Genomic DNA, 19,093 nt, shown 5'->3' on the forward strand with positions numbered 1-19,093 from the left:
ACAGCACAAGCAAGCAAGATGCCAAGGGAAAAAGGGTAGCGCTAACCTCCCTTGAGAAGAGTTCAGGTGAGGGCATTCCAGGTAGAAGGAAGCTTGTGAGTCAGGCAAGCCATTGCTAGGAATATACCTGGTAAACCACGCATCAGGGGTGGAACCACCTGGAAATAGCAAGTCAAGATAAGCAAAGTGGCAAACAGACAGCAAACCCATTGGGCTGGTGCATAGGGGATACATGAACTTCAGCAAGAAAATAATCATACTCCACTAACCTTAGTTGAAATGTAGCATATGCTATTCTGTATGTGCAGTGATATTTCCTATGTCTTTGTCTCTGATGGACAGCACAGATCATTTCATATCACACTACACTGAACAGTAATTTAAAGTATTATTTGTACCAACTATTATTTTTTTGGTACTTATTTGACCTCTACCAGGGATCTTGTTAATGAGTTAGTAAAGAAGGATAAGTAATTATATGAGTTTTAATATTTAGAATACTATTTTTCAATTTAATTGACAATACAGGAAATATAGAGTATAAAGGATTTCATTTCATGGACTTAAAAATACTGTCTTCATATAAGGTAGTGAGACATCGCAAGACTGAAACAAAGATGTCTAGGTTTCCCGAGGGAGCAAAGGTAACTGTGTCATGTGGGTTCTCAAAAAGGCTATCAGGAACCATTTATTCCAGGTGTCACAGGAGCTACTAAGGTTGCAAGCATAAGCTGTCTGATCCAAAGAGCAAGTTGGAGGGATCAAGTGTGGGCATGAACCATCCCTGAATAGGGTATTGTGCAGCTTAGGGAAGGACAAGCTCAGTCTGAGGCAGGATGGTGAGTGAAGTGACAGTGTTTCAGAGCAGGGTTATTAGGACATGCTGGATCATGGGAGGGGTGAGAATTCCAGAGGGATGATGAATGAGGGCCATTGATAGAAATGGGAAACACAAATTGAGTCAGGTGACACGAGTTTAGGGATAAAAGTGCAGAATTAGCTTTTGACCTGGATTGTGATGATCTTGTAAGATATGGACAAGTACATTGAGACTCAGACAAAGTTAGGGTGGCATGGAAGGGCAGCATATACACCCTTGCAGTTGTGGGAAATCCCTGGAAGTCAAGGCTTCAGAAACTGGGAAGAAGTACCAATTGCTACTCAGTGGCATCTCCTGTGATAAAAAAAAGTCAAGTTGGAAATGGAAAGGAATTCGTATTATATACGAATTTCTAATGAAATTCTGGTGAATTTCCTTGTGAAACTTTCATCATGAGAAGTCAGGCTGCATTTCCAGGGATTGTTACAGAATACTCCAATGCTTCCTCAACCGTCAGCTTTCCTTCTTGGAGAGAACAAGTGAGGAAAGCATATGTGTGTACAGGACAACACACTGGCCATACTGCTGTCAGGGGTTCCCTGAGCTCTGCTAAGCTATCCTCAAGTCGTTTCCTCGCTTCACCTACAGTTCCTATTATAACACAGAATCTTCATTTTGAATGTTTTGGCCCTTTGAGCAATCTTATAGCCAATGGTGCCCATGCCAACAATACCCACAATGGCCCCTGACACTTCTTACCCCATCCAGTTTATCAAAAAGTTCATGATGTCTGGTAAAACAGCCAACTGATAACCTAAAATATGGAAAGTGTGAAGTAAGCGGTGGAAATGGCACCACAACCAAAAGGAAAGGAAAGGACCTTTTGACAGAACATAAGGTAGAGAAGGTGAGATGTAGAAGTGGATATTTGCTTCTAGGAATGGGCAGCAAGAATAAGTGGTAGTTTCCTCAAAGGATAAGTTGAACCTTGAGAATGCTGTGAAACAGCAGCTCATCTCACATTAAGAATTTCTCAATAGAATCTGTTGCCTCTGGGGGTTGTGTGTGTGTTGATCAGTAGCCAGAAATAGGAAAAGCCTTTTCTTGCTTTTCTCCAACCTCCTCATGCCAGTGCTCCTCAGGAAGGGCTTTCCATGGTGCCTCCCAGAGTTAGAATGGATCTGCTACCACTTGTCTGCACTGACCTGAAAGTGTTCCGAAAACAGCCCTATTTTGTATACATTTGACCTTGTTATGTGTTTTAGTAAAATTTGGTGGTGGAGAAAGCTACTACTTTCAGAGAGAACTTCTGTGTTTGCTCTCAGTTGCAGGCGTGGGTATTCTAGGAGCCTTCATGTGCCTGAGATGGGGGAGGTCCAATTCCCAGTGAAATGCACCTATATGCCATGTGAAGAAATTAGAACCAGAAAAAGACACAATGTTGGAGACCACTTACATATTTTGAAATTATTTGAATATATGTTATTAACTATCATTTGAGTCTTCAGAAAAACCAACCATGTCATTTTACCTTCCACAGCCCTTTGAGCTGAGGTGAGCAGCAGGACCATACCAATTTGGCTATGGGCTGGACACTGCATATGGTGTGCTGGTCCCTTTCACACACAGTTGGTGATGAATAGATGGTCCAGATGATCTAAGTCTACTCCTCAGCTGGCAGTGAGCTTCAAGGAGGGGAAGCAGCTCCCAGTTAATAACTGTTCTCCCACCCCATAGATAGATAGATAGATAGATAGATAGATAGATAGATAGATAGACAGACGGACAGATAATCTTGAATCTTTAGATTGAATTTTATTTTCCAAAAATTCTTTCATGGTAATGACAGTGAAGTGCTTCTGCAGGCAACCAACATGATCCTCATATATGCCATGTGGTCCTTCAAATCCTGACATCAGAATTCAATGTAGTGCCGGGTCTCCTGAAGCCTGCAGATGGATATGATACCAGTAGTCAAGCAAGAGTCCAAGTCAGTGACACATACTCTTCAAAGACCACCTAAGTCACAAGATTAGAATTCATCTGTTTCCTGGATAAATTCCTATGAATCCCGAAAGGCAACAGGCCCAGAGCCCTGACTACCAGTGCTTCCTCTTGCCACTCTATTGTGTCTGGTTGTTTTTCCTGCATTTGACTTGACCTTGGAGGTAGCTTCTGAGACAAACTTCTGTCTGGCGTGCCTGTGCACTCCATGTCAGAGTGTGGATGAACTTGCTGACCCAGAGACGATGCAGCTCACTACTACTCCCTTAGTATAAGGAGATGGTTTGAGTTATCTTGCTTACTGTCTTTCTTTTCTTTCTGTTTCTGTCTCTGTATTTCTCTTCCTGTGGCAAGCCTGCAACTATGCTCCAAGGGCATTCTGTGCAAAACTCACACAAGTGGGAAGATCCTGCCAGCAGCTGAGAAGCCTGGAGATGATGGCAGACTTGGCTGACTGTAGTCTCATGAGAGACCCTGAACCAGGACCACTTGGGTTAGCCTTTCCTGGATTTTTAAACAAAGGAACCATCAGAAGAGAAATGTTTGTTGCTTTCAGTCATTAAGATTTAGGATAATTTATACATGTGGGAGAGGCAAAACTACCTCAGTCTCCCATCTGGGCCAAAAATAAAATTAAGACAAATTAGCAGGAAAAAACAAACTTTTAACTCCAAGTCTCATGCAGCATGAAACTCTCATAAGGAAATGAAGTCCCACAGAAGCAGTTAAGAGTCAACACACACGATGAAATGGACAGAGTGGCAAGTAACAAGATAGGACAAGGTCAAAGGCTTGGATCAAGGTAGTTTATTGGCAGAGTAGTAGCTGGGAAGAGAAAGGTGAATTTAACAAGGATTGTCTGTACAGATTTCTTTCCTTGGTGATAAGAATGTTATTCTAGGCCATTTGAAGACCAGAGGTAGGGAGAACAAAGGATATATCAGTGAGCAAACCCAGTCTGGAAATCAGCACCCTGAGCAGACCCCCGCCAGACTGGAACAGCCAGACCCAACCCCTTTTGGAACTCAGGCTGGCAAACAAAAAATAGCACCACCCCCACCCCTACCTCACCCCTGCCATAAGTGACCAGTTTATCTGGAGAAACACAGGCTGTGATGAGAGCTATCAAGATGAAATGCAATTGGATAACTATGGTGCTTTGGTGTTTCACTAACATTGCAGGTCTAGGGCCAGTGGTCTGATCATGGGTTCAGAGGATAGTGGTATACAATGTCACATCTAGGGGAGATCTTCTGAGGGTTACAGCCATTGCTAATTCCCTGTGGTCTTGTTTTGGAAGTCTTATATTGTTTCCATTGTTTCGTTGGGTTGCGTTTTATTCTCTTTTGTTTGATTATGTCAAATCTGATGGCAGGAGCAGCTATTTCAAAGATAGCAAGAAATATTATGGTAGCAATTTTGGATTTACTATTGGCTTGTTTTGAAGCTCTTTATTGTATTCATTGTCTTGTTTTTGTTGTTTCTATTTTATTCTGTTCCGTTTGACTTTTACTATGTCCAAAGTTATCTGCAACTATTTTGAAGACATCAAAAGGCATTATGGTAACTATTGTTGATTTTGTAATGTTTTTAGGGCTGTATCTCTTAAACTACTTTGTTTTGGTTTTATTGTTTTGTCTCTTTAAAATAAAAATAAAGAATGTTATTCTATAGGGACGTCATCTCTTACACAGAAATTTTATCTCCTGCTTTTAAGAACTGAATAATGGTCAAGAATTTTTTGTACCTGTTATGCTTTTAAGTACCTTTAATGCAAAATGGAAAATATTCTGGAGCAGCATGTTTTGGGGCAGGACATTTTTACTCCTTCACAGGAATTAATAATAAAACTGTTCATTTTTTACTGTGAAAATTAAAAATTTTTATTATGTACCACATGAATTATAGTTTTATGTTTTTTGTTTCTACTTAAAATAGAGATTTTAAAAACATTTCCACTCTTCTTTTGGAATAAAAATTTAATCCTTTACAAGTACTCAAGTTAGAAAATGTGTTTTTACTTTATGTCCCTGGAACTTGGCATCAAAAATAAAGCCAAAGAACATTCAAAATCTGTTCAAAGTTTAGATTATAACTGATTAAAATATAAACAATCTTGTGTTTATTTTTCAACTTTGAGTAAAAGATTAAAATAGCTTTGTACAAGATAAAAACAGTTAATTTTATAGAGAGCTAGCTTAATCCATGACCTCTGCATCTTTGACTTTCCACCAACACTTGTTACAGGGTACTACTGCACCCAGTACTGATACTGTCACTGTATGTGACACTGCATAAACCACATTGTCATTGTCAGTACCCGTGTTACTATGTATCCACTATACTGCTATTGTCAGCACCTACACTGGGGAAGGTTGGGATTCTTCAATTGTTAAAAAGGAGTCAGACTGCATACAGTGGGCCATAGCTATAACTCCAGCTACTCAAGAGGTTGAGGCAGGAGAATCACAAGTTTGAGGATAGCATGGGAAAATTAGTGAGACCCTGGAAAGACAGAAAACAAAAGAAAAGAGAAGGAAAAAAGAAAGAAAAAATAGAGTCTAGACCTTAGGGGAAATGAAGATATGAAGCAGGGGGAGACTACACAGGCTGCTGGGTACTCATCCTGCTTCAGTCTGCTCCTGCTTCACAGCTCCCTGGAACAAGCACCAGACCAAAGTCTCAACCAAAGTCTCAATCACAGGCAACAGTCCAGCAAAGGAACCTGGGATAGGATCAGACCCGTGAGGTCTATTTGTGAAGAGCTCATGGGTCATCTAGGTATAGTCAGCCTTCCGAATTCTCTCCCTTCACAGTGCCAGGGACCGTGCAATGTATTTCCTTCCCTTCTCCAACGTCTGCATCATGCCCCTACCAGGTGTCCAGCACTGGACAATAGGCCACTGCCAATTCATGTGCCCTGACACCAAAGAAACACTCAATTGAGCTTCTGATTTTTCTAAGGTCAGAGGATAAACATACATTTTAAAAAAATCAAAATTTGAAGAAATCAGAATTTTTAAAGCTTTGCTTCTGCCCAACAGAGTAACAATTCCGATATTTACATTTTATGACTCCCATGTTCCTTTCCTCAGGCTGATCAATATAAATTGTTAAAACAAAATAAAAATTAGCTTTTTTTTGTAAGACAATTGTTTAACTTTTAAGAAAATTACCCTTGTTGACATTGCCTTCAACAAATGAATAGCTCTAGACTGGGAAGTTTCTTCATTTAAAACCTGGGTAAAATTGAACTCAGAGAGAAAACCAAAACAGAAAGAACTTCCAATAGCTTCTTTCAAAGAAAAGTCAAACATAGTAGTATTCTTGGAGGGATTCTCAACCAAACAAGAGAAGGTATGGACCATTCACGGATCTGCACATCCAAGTACCCCAACTTCAGCACTATTAGGCATCATCATCTTTTAGGAGGGAATGTTATGGTATATATATATATATATATATATATCCCCCCAACACTTCATGTGTTCACAGGTCATAGGTAGAACTTTTGGTAAATGACTGGATCATGGATATCTGATACTTCATCAATGGATTAGTTCACTGATGAGCTTATAATTAAATGTGATTTGGGAAGTGATGCTTAGAGAAAATGGGTCACTAGTACATGGCCTTGAAGAGTCATCTTTTTCCCTCCTCCCTTAATTGTTTTTTGCTTCCTTGCCATCAGACCTTGATCTGTTTCTTTTCTGCCATGCCCATCTGCCATGCCACCCTGCCTTGGAACCAGTCAACACCTCTACAAACTGAAAACCAAAATAAACCTCTCATTCTTCAGTTTTTCAGTGTTGGGTATTTTGTCCCAGCAACAAGAAAGTAACTGAGACAGGGGCATCTAATTCAAGGCAAGGGAGCACCTGGGAAAGTACAAAGAACTGAGTGAACACTAGAAGGGAGGGGGGAAGTAAGGAATATAGTTTTATCAACTAAAAAGCAAGAAACATAAAAACTAAGTGAAGTCAATGAAAACACTACTTAGTTTTGGAGTCAGAAATACTGAAGACAGGTTGAGGGGGGAGAATGATAGAAGGACTGAGCCTGAGGAGAAGAGAAGAATCAGACATGGATCCAGGTTAAACCAACTGCTTCTCCCAAAGACTCACTTTTCTTATACTTGAGAAGCAGAGAACAAAGCTGCCTTGCACTGTGGTTATGCTGTTTGTTAGTACAGAGCCCTATGCTTTCAAACAGTGACAGCTACTAATGCTTAAATGTGAACACAATTGAGATATTTTCCCAAGTCTCTTAAGAAAATCACAGAGACGTAACATGACGAATCCATCCATGAAGCAACATTTAAAAGCCTATTTCCCTATGTCTTTTTTTCTCTTAGTATTTGACAGAAGGGTACCTCACCTCACTTTCCCAAAACTTGCTTCAAATCAGCACCAACTAGCTGTGCTCTCTTCTGTCCATGCCCTCTTGTCTTTTCTTATACAACACCTTTCAAATTCTTTTCTTTTCTCACCTTCCAGTAACCCTCTGTTCTCCCAAGATCAAACACATTTGTTCTCTGCTCCCACAATCAAAGGCCCAGATTCTGCAGAAACAGAGTGAGGAGAATTCCCATTAGTAAAGGTAAGGTGGCTGGTCATATGGTAATACTGTTTCCTAACATTCTCTTTAAAAGACTTTAAAGTGCCTTTTTTGTCACCAAGACCACACTTACCAGCCACATTCAGGAGGCAGAACATTGACCCAGCCCATGGGTAAATCCACGGAGACCCTAGAGGGGGAGTGGGGATGAAAAAGGGAACAAGAGATACAAAGAGGGGAGACAAGATGAAGGATTCCAATCAAGTCTCATTTATTCATGGAAGGAGTAGCAAATATATAGGATATTGGGAGGAGGGATTTTGGGTGCTGAGACATCAGCAGGTAACTTAGCAACAGTGGCAAGACGGAGATTCATAGGTCAGTTTGAATCTCCCGAAAGCGGGCTCAATATGCATAGTCCCTGAATAAAGGGACAGGCTAAACAAGTTATGCAAGATGCTGCTTAATTACCAAACCTAACTCCTAAAGGGCATTAAGGTGGTGTAGCCTGAAGATGTTAAGGTGGCAGCCAATTACAGGGCTTCCCACAGAGCATAAACCTCCCAAGTTGGTCTCTTCAGCCTTTAACACACATTCAACTAGAAGACAAAGCATACTTCATCCTGCTGTACCCCAAAAATGAGACCCAAACATGTTGTCCAAAAAACAGGGTGAGACCTCTTATAAAAGAAAAAGGAGCACTTTATTTAAGCTGGTACCACCAACACAGTGCTGTTGGAGTTTGCAAAGTTGTGTAACCAGGTTAAAATTTTGTCAGGCTATAGGAGAAAACTGCAAAAGATGGGAGGGGGGATAAAATGAGAAAGACCTTTGTTCCCCTTTGCTTGAGGACAGGGTTTTTACGGTAAATTTCACAGTAGGTAGTCAGCTGGTTCCTTCTTTACAGGAATTTACAGCTCTTGGTCAACTAATTTCAGGAATATTTGCTTTTTGTTATGGGAACAAGGGTTAAGACAGGGTGTGGGCAGCTTGTGGCCATCTAATTTCAGACAACATCTGTCCCTTACTGACCGGCGCAGCTCCAATGAAACAGGAGACAGGAGACGCTTTTGTGGACGACAGTTAACTGCTAGTTTATTTACGCGGGCTCTGGTTTATATATTTGGCCATGACCAATCACAGGCTGCCACAAGGAAGCAGGGTGGGAATGGGATGCAGGCTCGGGCTACCATATCCAGCTGTGGCCAATCAGGAGTTGCCACAGAGTACGGAGTGGAGCGCGGGGTGCGCACGGGTTGGCTAATTTAAAGAGGGACATAGCGCATTGCGGAAGCTGGCGTGGTCCTTAGTCCCGGGTGGGGTATGGTATGTTGAGCGCCTGCGCCCAACACTTTACAAAGGGGGAACAGGTTACCCGGGGTGACGATGCATACAGAACAGTATAGTGGTTAATTTACAACAGTGTGGTCAGTGCTCCAGGGTGGTCAGCCTCGGAAAACAGCTTTGTCTGCAAAGGGAGTTACAGGGTAATTAGGGTAAATAACTAGGGTAATTGCAAGCACAGAACAGGATGACGATGCTCTTTTAGCTAGTGCACAACACATCCCTGCCCTAGGAATATTTAAAGCAGTATTCAGAGTTGTAATATGAGTTAACAAGTCACATGTGCATCATCTTTTAAAGGTAAGTGGAGGGTCACATGGAAGAAGCCTGTTTTTTTTTTTTTAAAGAAGCCTGTTTTAATGCAAATATACAGCTGTTCAAGTCTCCACTGCCATTCCACACTCAACCACCCATGACATTCACAAAAAGGTTCAATGGGTATATGCCTAAAGTGCCTATTCCAATATACAAAGGACCTTACCACTGAGTAACAAATAATTAACCCAATTTAAATGTGGACAAGAAAACTGAACAGACATTTCTCCAAAGAAGAGACACTAATGGCCATAATCACATGAAAAGATGTATAATAGCATTAACTATTGAGGATTGCCATAAAAACCACAATGAAGCCAGGGGTACTAGAACACACCTGTAATCCCAGCACTCTGGGAGGCTGAAGGAGGAAGATTACAAGTTCAAACCTAGCTCTGAGTTCAATCCCAATACCACCACCACCAAAAAAAAAAAAAAAAAAAAAGGTGATTAAAAATGATACACAAACTAGGGTCTAAGTCAGTGCTCTCTTTGTCTTACTTTCCATCTTCTGCATGATTGCATGTGTTAATAATTTTTTTTATCTTGTTGATCTGCATTTTGTTTCAGAGGTCTGCCTCAGCTACAGGATTTGGAGGGTGGAGGAGGCATTATATCCAGCCAACAAGTAACATTTACCTATCTGTCTTCCAGGTGTGGAAGCCTTCCTGCACCCACCTGAAGATGTAGCTGTCCTCCTTGCCTTTCCTCAGGGACTGTAAAGGCATCACTTAACCTTGTCTCAGGCTACTGGGGATTGAACTAAGGACCTCGCACTTGCCAGGCAGGTGCTTATGCCACTGAGTTAAACCCCTGGCCCCTCTGTCATGCTTTCTATAGGTCCAGCTAAAGTAGCTTTCTGAAAATCATTTAGTTTTTTCTAGGCATTTTTTTTCTAAATGACATTAATTATTTAGGACCTTGTAGGAATAACACATGGTAGGAAATAACTGTATATTTTAGGAACAAGTATGGTCTCAACAGAGCAGGTTTGATGATATTAAGGACAGAACAATTCCTGGGATGGAAAGTCAGATTTCTTATTGGTAGTGGGCACCTTGAAAGACAGATTTCCTACAGAACTTTAGAGGAACTCTTTAGGGGCAATTCTTTAATTTTTAAAAAATATTTTACTCACTTTTTTACCTAGGTGAACTACACTATGGATTATACCATGGTTGGTCCCTTCCACTTTGCTTGTATCTCTGAGGATAAACCTGCATTTGATGCAAGCGCTCTAATCATCATGTGCCCTGATGTGGGAACTTGCAGGGCTCGAGGATCGTTCTGTTTTGTGCTCTGGCTCAGGGTTACTGAGGAGCACACTCTGGGGCATGAGGTATCTCAAACCACAGGTGTCAACAAATTCAGCATAATTTTATGTCCGTATAATCACTGCATGTGTCACAAAAACAAACATTACCTTCCTAAAAACTAGTGCCAGGATGACTAATGAAAAAAGTGCTTAAAAAAGAAAAGGAACTAACAAAATAACAATGGGATTCATGTAGAGGACTAAAAAGGTCTAAAGCTCAGCCTGTGATAGCTCCAAGACTCTCTTAGTAAAAACGACTGTACCGATAGAAGCTTTTTATTCCTTCTGGCACCGAACGTTGAATTCAGGACCTTGAATGCGCTCAACAAACACTATACCACTGAACTGAAGCCCACATCCTCTTGTGCTTTCCCCTCAAGCCCTGTAACATCAGGTGTATTTGTGTTCTGTGATTGCTGTAACCAATAATGGCACACTTAAGTAACTTGGGGTTGTACTTGCAGATTGTTCTGCCCTGCTTCTTCCCTGGCTTGAGGATTTCAAGAACTGTAGCTGTTGTTAGTTCTAAAAACTGTTTAGTTAAGTCTTCCAAATAGTGGGGACCACAGGCGTGCGCCCTGGTGCTCTGCAACGGCTCACTTCTTGAAGATACCTTCGACTTCACGTGGGAGTCCCACCCCAGTCCACCCAGGCCAGGCGACATCCCACGCTGCTGCCACCCACGAAGTCACAGGGCCCGCTGACCTTCAGAAGCTCAGCTCACAGGAACGCGGTCTCACGTCCACAATACAGCTGCTTTCAGGTCTAAGGCAGATGTACTGCGAGTTCGAGACCAAGCTACAAACTTGTAGCAACCGCGGTCAACAAAACAAAACCCAACCGAGAAGCTGGGTTCCCAGGTTCTCAGGCTGGCCCCGCCCATGGTGCCCCCACCCACGGGCCTTGCCCAGCCTCCTGGCCGCCCAGGAGGCTGGGCCTGCAGGGTAGCAGGTGAGGCCTGCTGGCGGAGCAGGGCCTGGAAGAGCAGATCCTCCCGGGCGGAGAGTTCCCGGGACCTGCGTAAGGGTCCTATGGACGGCGTGGGGCCCGGGTGGAATGCGGACAGTGCCCGCCCGGCCTCTGCTCTGCACAGCAATGGGGCCGCGGAGAGGCCCAGGGAAAAGAGCGGGCAAAGGGGCGACGCTCCTGTCGTGCACTGCACCCACCTCGGCGGCGAGCCTGGGTCAGCCTGCAGACACGGGGTGGCCACATTTCTGCTTGGGATTCCGATTAAGCCGCAGATGTGGTTTTTGCCAGACTATTTTAAAACAGCTTTTCTCCTGAAAATGACTTATCACAGTACCCCTCGCAGCTACTAACAAGGCAAAGGTAAAACTATGAGAAAAGTTCTTTAGGAAACGGCCTCATCCAGGTATCTGCTTCAGTTACCACTCTACTCTGATGGTTTCAAAATTGTTTCCTCCGGGCCAGACTTCCACAGATTTCCAAAAGCCAAGATGAGCTTTTCACTGTGCTGCTGCAGGAGTCTCCTTAAACTCAGCTTCCTTCTTACACTCTCTTCTGCAGTCCTTTGTCTCTTCTGCCCCCCGTGATTGTGAAAAATACATAAACCAGATATGACAGTCCTGTGCTTAACGGCACTCAGCGGCTCCACTCTGCTTTTACGAAATTCCAAGGCCTGAGCACAATCTCAGGCCCTGCTGACTGATCTACATACCTGTTACAAATCCTTTAATGTCCCCATCATTCCAGCTTGCACAATTTCGGTTGTTTGAAGCTGCCAGGTGCTTTTTCCTGGTCTTGTCCCCAGGTTGCCTGGAGCTTTTTCCTCCGATGTTTCTGGATGAGTCTCATCCTGCAGGTCTCAATTTAAATATCACATCTTTGGGGAAGCTGGTACAGTTAGAAACAAGGAAGTTGAGGAAGCCTCACCCTTCCCTTTATTCAACTATAAACCCAATACCACCCTAATGATTATCCATGATTAAGGCTTGGGAGGCCACCCAAGTCAGCAAATCGACACTAGAGAGAGAGAGAGAATGGGAGGTACCTGGAGTTGGAGGTGTCTGGCCCCTTAAATACCAGAAGCCTGAGTTAGCAAGGTCCCTCCCCCCCCCCCCGCCCCTTTTCCCATTTTTTTTTTCTGCCTGTTCCTGCTGCTACTGTCCTGTAATCATCAATAAACACAGCTACTTACTACCAACTTCCAGGTGAATGAACACTTAGCAATTCTTCCCTTGTACACAAGAACCTGGCCTATTTTCTGTCCCGTTCAACTGTAACAAAGCCATTTCTGAACTCCTTGAACTAGGTACTGTATATTCCTCCAGATAAACATGTTCATGGTGTCCCTTACCCCCATAGGATTGTGTCAATAATCCAAACTAGGGCACATGCCTGTAATCCTAGCATTCAAGAGGCTGAAGTAAGAGGATCATCATGAGTATGAGGCCAGCCTAGACCACATAGTGAGTTCAAACACAAGGTGAAATGCATAGCAAGATGCTGTCTCAAAAAAAAAAAAAAAACCCAAACTAGGTATGCAAGGGCTACAATAGACTTCAAGAGTGCAGTCAGCATTGCAAAATGGAACTTTAATGGTTAGATTTTTTTTTTTTTAGGAGTAAGCAATTTCCCAAATTTCCTTCTGCTGAGCACATAACCAACATCTCCTTCTCTCTATAGCTCAAAAGAAGTGACAGGATATGCAGATGTCAGCCCCAAGAGCCAGAAGCCTGGTTTTCTGTCCAAAAGAGTTTTCCCCTTCCCCTCAAAAGACCCCTGCCCACCTATAAACCAGTCAGATGATTTGAGGCAAATAGGTCCCTCTCTTTGGAGCTACCTTTGAATGGATTTTTCTTTTTACCAAAAATACAGCCTCCTTTGATTTGGTCAGTGTTAACTGGCAAATGAACCTAAGCAGCAAATGAACCTAAGCCTATGATCCTAAGTGGCCAGTAATGATAAGAAAAGGAACTTAGTATTAATGCTCTGCTCTCAGCATTTGACATGGTGACTGGTACATATATGTATGCTAATGTTTGTTAAGTAACTAAAGAAAGAATGAAAGAACAAATAAATGGAGATAGGTTTTCTCAAAACAGCATAGCCTGGAAAATCTACTGGAAGAAGTCATAGTTGTTGCTATTTCCATTTTAAAGTCATACACACACAAAAATCCTTGAGCAAGTATTGTGAAAAATGACTATCACCAGCTGTCCCAGAATATTATATGAAGTTTTATTCTTGCCCAACTGTCTACTAGGCCTCTACTGAACTCAGGCCGGCAAAGAATCCACAAATTCCAAGAGTCTCCCATGCTCTGTTTTAACGTACTGTATTGAGGAAATAAGAATTTGATAAAACTGGCTTAACTTTATTACATATACATGAAAGAATATAACATATGTAAGACTAAAAGAATAGCAACAAAACGAGCGCCTAGTTTTGTATCAAGATGAAATACATTATGACCTTCACTTTGAGGCTGAGTTACTCTCTATCCCAGATGCAACCATCTTAAATTTAGGGTTTCCTTTCCCTACACACCACACACACACACCAACACACACATTTGCCTAATGAGATGTAGTTTGGCTTGCTTTTGCATTTTATGATAATGGAATTATCCCTTATGTAGTCTTATGTGACCTTTCTTCTGAACTTATCAGTGAGATTCTTTTTTTTTAGAAGGGACAAACCCAGCATCTTGCACATGCTACAGTACTTAACTGGATTATTTCCCCATCTCTCCTCTCTGTTTATAGAAAGGTACTCACCCACCTTTACCATTGTATAGAATCAATAAGTACATCTGTTTCTGTTTTTCCTGTTGTTGGAGATTTGCATTTCTCTTATTGTAAGGTAATGGTGAGCATTATCTCCTTTCAGAGACAGATGTGCCCACCCTATGGCCCAGAGACTTGACATGTTTATAATAAAAATGTTAAAAAATGAACCATACATTATACATTTTTACATTAACTGTAGTATATATTTTAACTGTACATTAACTGTAGTATATATTTTATATGTGGTTCAACACAATTTCTCTTCACTCCTTGTGCTCTAGACAACCCAAGGAATGTCCAACTTGCAGACCGCAGGTTGGACATGCCTGCATGATTCTGAAGTTTTCCCAAGAGCTCAACTCAAATCCTTTTAAAAAGGTTGGCCTCATAAGTTTCTGCAGTTAGCCAACGTGCTCATAGGTGACAGGGCTAACCCTTACTGGGCCCTCCCAAAGTGAGAGTTCTTCTAAAGTCCTCTTGCTTGAGTTGGGGTAGCAGAGAAGCATCCCCTTTATATTCATTTTTAAATGAATTCTATATCTAAAAATAAAATGCAACTCAACAGTTGGACTCGTTTAGGGATGATTTAGCCCATTTAACATTTTTTGAAAGATCAGATGCTTTTCTAAGGGGGAAAAATTTGGTTTTGGACAAATAAATCTAATTAGCTTTATTGATGGCATCTATCGATATGGCAGAGATGTTTATCAGTTTCTACATAAAAAACAATAATTTCTAATTTTAAGCTGTAATTAGAGAATGGTGTCTTCCATATGCTTTAAGCATCTCAACAAGTGAGCACTTACCTGCCAAAGCTGCAACTTTTCCTTTTTTGAGACATCACTATATTGCCCAGGCTGGTCTTGAAGTCAAGATCCTCCTGTCTAAGCCTGCAAAGCAGCTAGGATTACAGGTATGCACAACTGTACCCAGCCCTACAACGTTTATTATAAATGATTTTTAGGATAGTCTATTAATAATTTTATTTTACAAAAAATCCAGCCCTGATGACTTCTATTAAAATTTTAAGGATGATAGCAATAAAAATGAATTCTATTAAACAAAATTTTAAGGGTGCTAGCAATAAAATCTAGCACTCTATAGCCCATCTATTAAACATTTAAAAATAAATTAGTACTTCACAAACTCTTCCAAAAAAAAAGTCAGTAGTAAATATATCTTTACAGACTACTATATAGGTATCCAACTTCTTGTTTTGCCTAGACTGCACAAAATAAAAAAGGAATTGTCTTGGGACACATATAAAATACATAATATCATTGATGTACACAGGCACTAAATCCTTCTTTTCCTAGATAATGCATACACATATACTTTACTGTAACACTAAAACCAATGAGGACAACATAAACTAGTGGGATATCTGACCTTGTTTCGGAGAAAGTAATGCAATGACTGGATCTATACAAGTGTTTGCAATTCTTAAGTGCTCATCAGAAATTTCTAACCTACTTTTTGCATGCTTCATCCTTGAAAATAGCTATTCATAGGGGCACAGCTAAAGATGGCGCATCAGTAAGCAGCAAAATCCAGAGCCTTCCTGAGAGAAACAGCTCAGATGCAGGAATAAAACATCCTAGAAAAGACCAGAAAGAAGGAGATGGATCCTCTCGACCCAGGAAGGAACTAAAGGGAAAGGAGCTAGTTAAACTCACAGTCGTGGCATGCTACAATTGGAATCACTTCAGATTCATAGCTACAGGCGCTCTTGCAGGAGCTGCCCAGACTTGTGGTGTGGCACACTCACCACTGGAGCCGCAGTCGTGCTGAAGTTGGGGGTTGGTGAGCCCAATGGAGAACAGAGCCAGCATGGAGACCTGCACTATCCCATGGTGAGTGCTTGGACTAAGACCCTCCCATGGGAAAAGGGTGACCACTGGCCAATATATTGGAATTGGACAGGATGGGCATGAACAAGGAACAGCAGTGACTTCAGTTGGTTGCTCCCTGCCCAGAGCAGATTAGTGGGATCTTTTTGGGCTGGGTCACGTCCCTGGCCAGGACTCAACAGCAAGGGATGAAACTGTCCCCAAAGTTGTCCCCAATTGGTTCTGGACACAGCACACACTAGCATGGTGAAGACCCTGCTGGTTGACTGACTCGGAGGGGAGGGGCCAGCATACACCATTCTGGCTTAGACCTCAATGACCAACAGCAAACTGGAGAGGGCAGAAATCTCTACCCAGCATGCTTCAGAAGAACCATAACCAACAAGGAAAGGGGCTGAGACCTCCACTATATACCTATATAGAAGAAACCAAAAACATGACAAGAGAAAGAAATAAGAAAAAGCCCTCAGCTCCCAACCCAGCAAATACTGATCCAGGAGAGGTAAATACAGAAGAGACTGAGGGCAATAAACATGCAATATCAGACATTGCATCAGCTGACATAAAGAGATATCTTCATGACATCATAGACAAGCTCAAAACTGAAATATTAATTCAAGTAAAGCAAGATATGAGAAGATTAACAAAAGAAATGCTAAGCACATCTGAAGAACACACAGATGGAAGAATGGAAGAACACACAAAAAAAGGAGAGAAATGTTTGATGAAGAATATAAAGAAAACCTAGAATACATGAAACATTCAAAGAGATTACCAGGAAATTAAAAACTCCACCAAAAGCTGGAAAAGTTTCCTGACAGAAACTATTGATTAACAAATAGGGGCAACTCGACCAGCATCTGCAGATAGGTTGGAAAGATAAGATACTTTTGTGCAGTAGAGAACTGCTCAGCTATAACGAAGGAAAACCTTGAGACTTTTGTATGTAAAGGAATAAAACTTGAGATCAAGTCTAGGAGTGAGAAGGTTCAGAACCACTTAAGTAAATAACAAGTTGCCCCCTAATCTAAAAACTAAGGGAGTTGGTGGGACCCAAAATGTGCAGTGCACCCTGTGGGAGTGAAAGGGGAGAAACTGTAAAAAAACTAAGTAAAAGGTTTGGCCCAGACAGGACACTGTAGCCAGGAAAGCCACAACCGGAAGCAGGAAGCCCCATCTTGCCCGGCCCCTAGGAAGTTACCTGTGACGCCATCTTCCCGCCCCTGGGAATTTACATATGGCGCCAAACCTAGGACCAATGGCCTACCTGTTTATCCCTAATGCCCGCCTTAGGTTCCACCCCAAACCGAGGCTATTTACAGGCCCCCATGCCACATGTCCGCAGGAGAGATCGCTGGACGCCAGCGGTGGGGTGCCGGTCATCTCTCTCCGTGTTCTCAGAATAAAGGCCGCTTTTTATTTTATATTTCTCATCCTTTGTTAATATTTTTCATCTTTTGGAAATAACTCTATCACTAAGTTCCAAGAAAAAAAATTTTTTGTCATTTTGAGACAAGGTCTCTCTGTGCAGTTCAGGCTGGCCTTGAGCTCGCTTTGCAGCCTAAGCTGGTCTCAAACTCGAAATGATTCTCCTGACTCAGCCTCAGGAGTGCTGTGAGCTACCGCCCGGCAAAATTCCAAAATTGTTACAAAATATTCTAATTATATGAAGTGTCAAAAATAAACCAATTTATAGAGATAGAATATAATTGATTGCTATAGGCTGTGAGGTTGGGAGGGAAATGATTACTGCTGAGTTCAAGCTTTCTTATGGAGTGATGAAAATTTTTCTAAAATTAATTTGTGGTATTGTTTCCATAGCTCTCTGAAAAACCACTTCATATTGAGTGAGTGTATTTTATAGTATGTGGACTATATCTTCTTATGGTTTACATACAGAATATCCCCCAAAAGACACACGTGTTCTTAGGACTCACTTTTGGAAGGTAATTGGATCAAGGGAGGTACATAACTCCTGAGTGGATTAATCAACTGAAAAGCTCAGAACTGAAAATGCAGTTAGGAGGTGGAGATCTATCTGGTGGCCAGTGGCACGCCACTGTGAGCTTAGTCTAGAGGGATGTACCTCCTTCCCTGGTTCCTCCCCTCTCTCAGCTCACAGACCCTCAAGAGGAGCACAGCTTTTCTCTGTCAGACCCTCAGATCTTTTCACCCTTCCTGATCTAAAGAAAAACAAAACAAAACAACTGAGCTAAAACAAACCTGTCCTCTAAGCCGTGGATATTAGGTATAGTGTCTTAGTGACAGGAAACTAACAGAACTACTAGATATCTCAACAAAGCTTTTTTTTTTTTTTTAAAGATGTATCTGGAGATGGACACTGGTTATGGTTACACAAATGAATGTATTCAGTGCCACCAAATTTAACACATTCAAAATCGTTAGTGATAGCATCTATGTTTTATATATATATATATGTATACATATACATATATAATATGTACGTGTATCTACAAATACATGTTAAAGAAAAAAATACTTGTATTTGTTAAAGCACAGTAAAGACAATGCAGGACCATGGCCATCGGTCCACTACAACTTGGCCTTGTAGTAGGGGCCAGGCACAGGACATGTAACACAGCTAATGTGTTTAAGTACCGAACTTTTTTAATCCGCAGGCGCGCAAGATCGCACGGGCCAGGAGTCAAGTGAGGCCAAGCAAAGGTTCTTTTTCACTGATTTTACCACAGTAAAAATGTAAATAAAAATAAAAACTTAAAACTAGCAGGGGTACATTATGCGGGGGCTGTCAGGTTCGCGGAGCGTGCTTGCTGAGAGCTGCCGAGCCTGTTGTCTGAAACCCGACCGCGCGGGATACGCGGGATCCTGTCGGTTCGGCCCGGGCGCGTGGCCTGCTCTGTGCCCCGGATGCCGCGCGCCGCTCTGGCCACACGACCTCCAGGGGTGCGGTGGGGAAACCCGCTGGGGCCGCTGCGTCTCAGCACGCAGCATCGAGCAGTAGCACACCGGCAAGCACGGGGAGAACACACAGAAGGGTGAAGAACCATAAACCCTCACGTGAAAGCGGAAGCCGCGGGACACCGGAGAACACCAGGGGCAGCCGCGCACCGAAACGTCAGCGCGCACGCATGCGCACTGCGCGCGTGCCGTCTCC

General features: G+C 42.2%; 1 long non-coding RNA gene across 9 annotated transcripts; it reads right to left on the reverse strand.

The window, feature by feature from the left end:
* Positions 1–2,615: 2,615 nt before the first annotated feature.
* LOC106026111 (uncharacterized) lies at positions 2,616–19,081 on the reverse strand. 9 transcript variants are annotated; one of them, XR_010041333.1, is made up of 6 exons: positions 15,581–19,074; positions 14,914–14,997; positions 12,034–12,198; positions 7,515–8,849; positions 7,314–7,385; positions 2,616–2,769 (listed from the first exon to the last, which is right to left on the reverse strand). It is a non-coding gene; the product is annotated as an uncharacterized LOC106026111 (long non-coding RNA). The 9 variants fall into 9 exon arrangements; XR_010041341.1 differs by having other exon boundaries at positions 7,515–12,171; positions 18,997–19,081; XR_010041339.1 differs by having other exon boundaries at positions 7,515–12,179; positions 18,997–19,081.
* Positions 19,082–19,093: the final 12 nt, after the last annotated feature.

The sequence above is a fragment of the Cavia porcellus genome, unplaced genomic scaffold (genome assembly GCF_034190915.1).
Source record: "Cavia porcellus strain 051 isolate PalLab524CR breed Dunkin Hartley unplaced genomic scaffold, mCavPor4.1 scaffold_20, whole genome shotgun sequence".
NCBI lineage: Eukaryota > Metazoa > Chordata > Mammalia > Rodentia > Caviidae > Cavia > Cavia porcellus.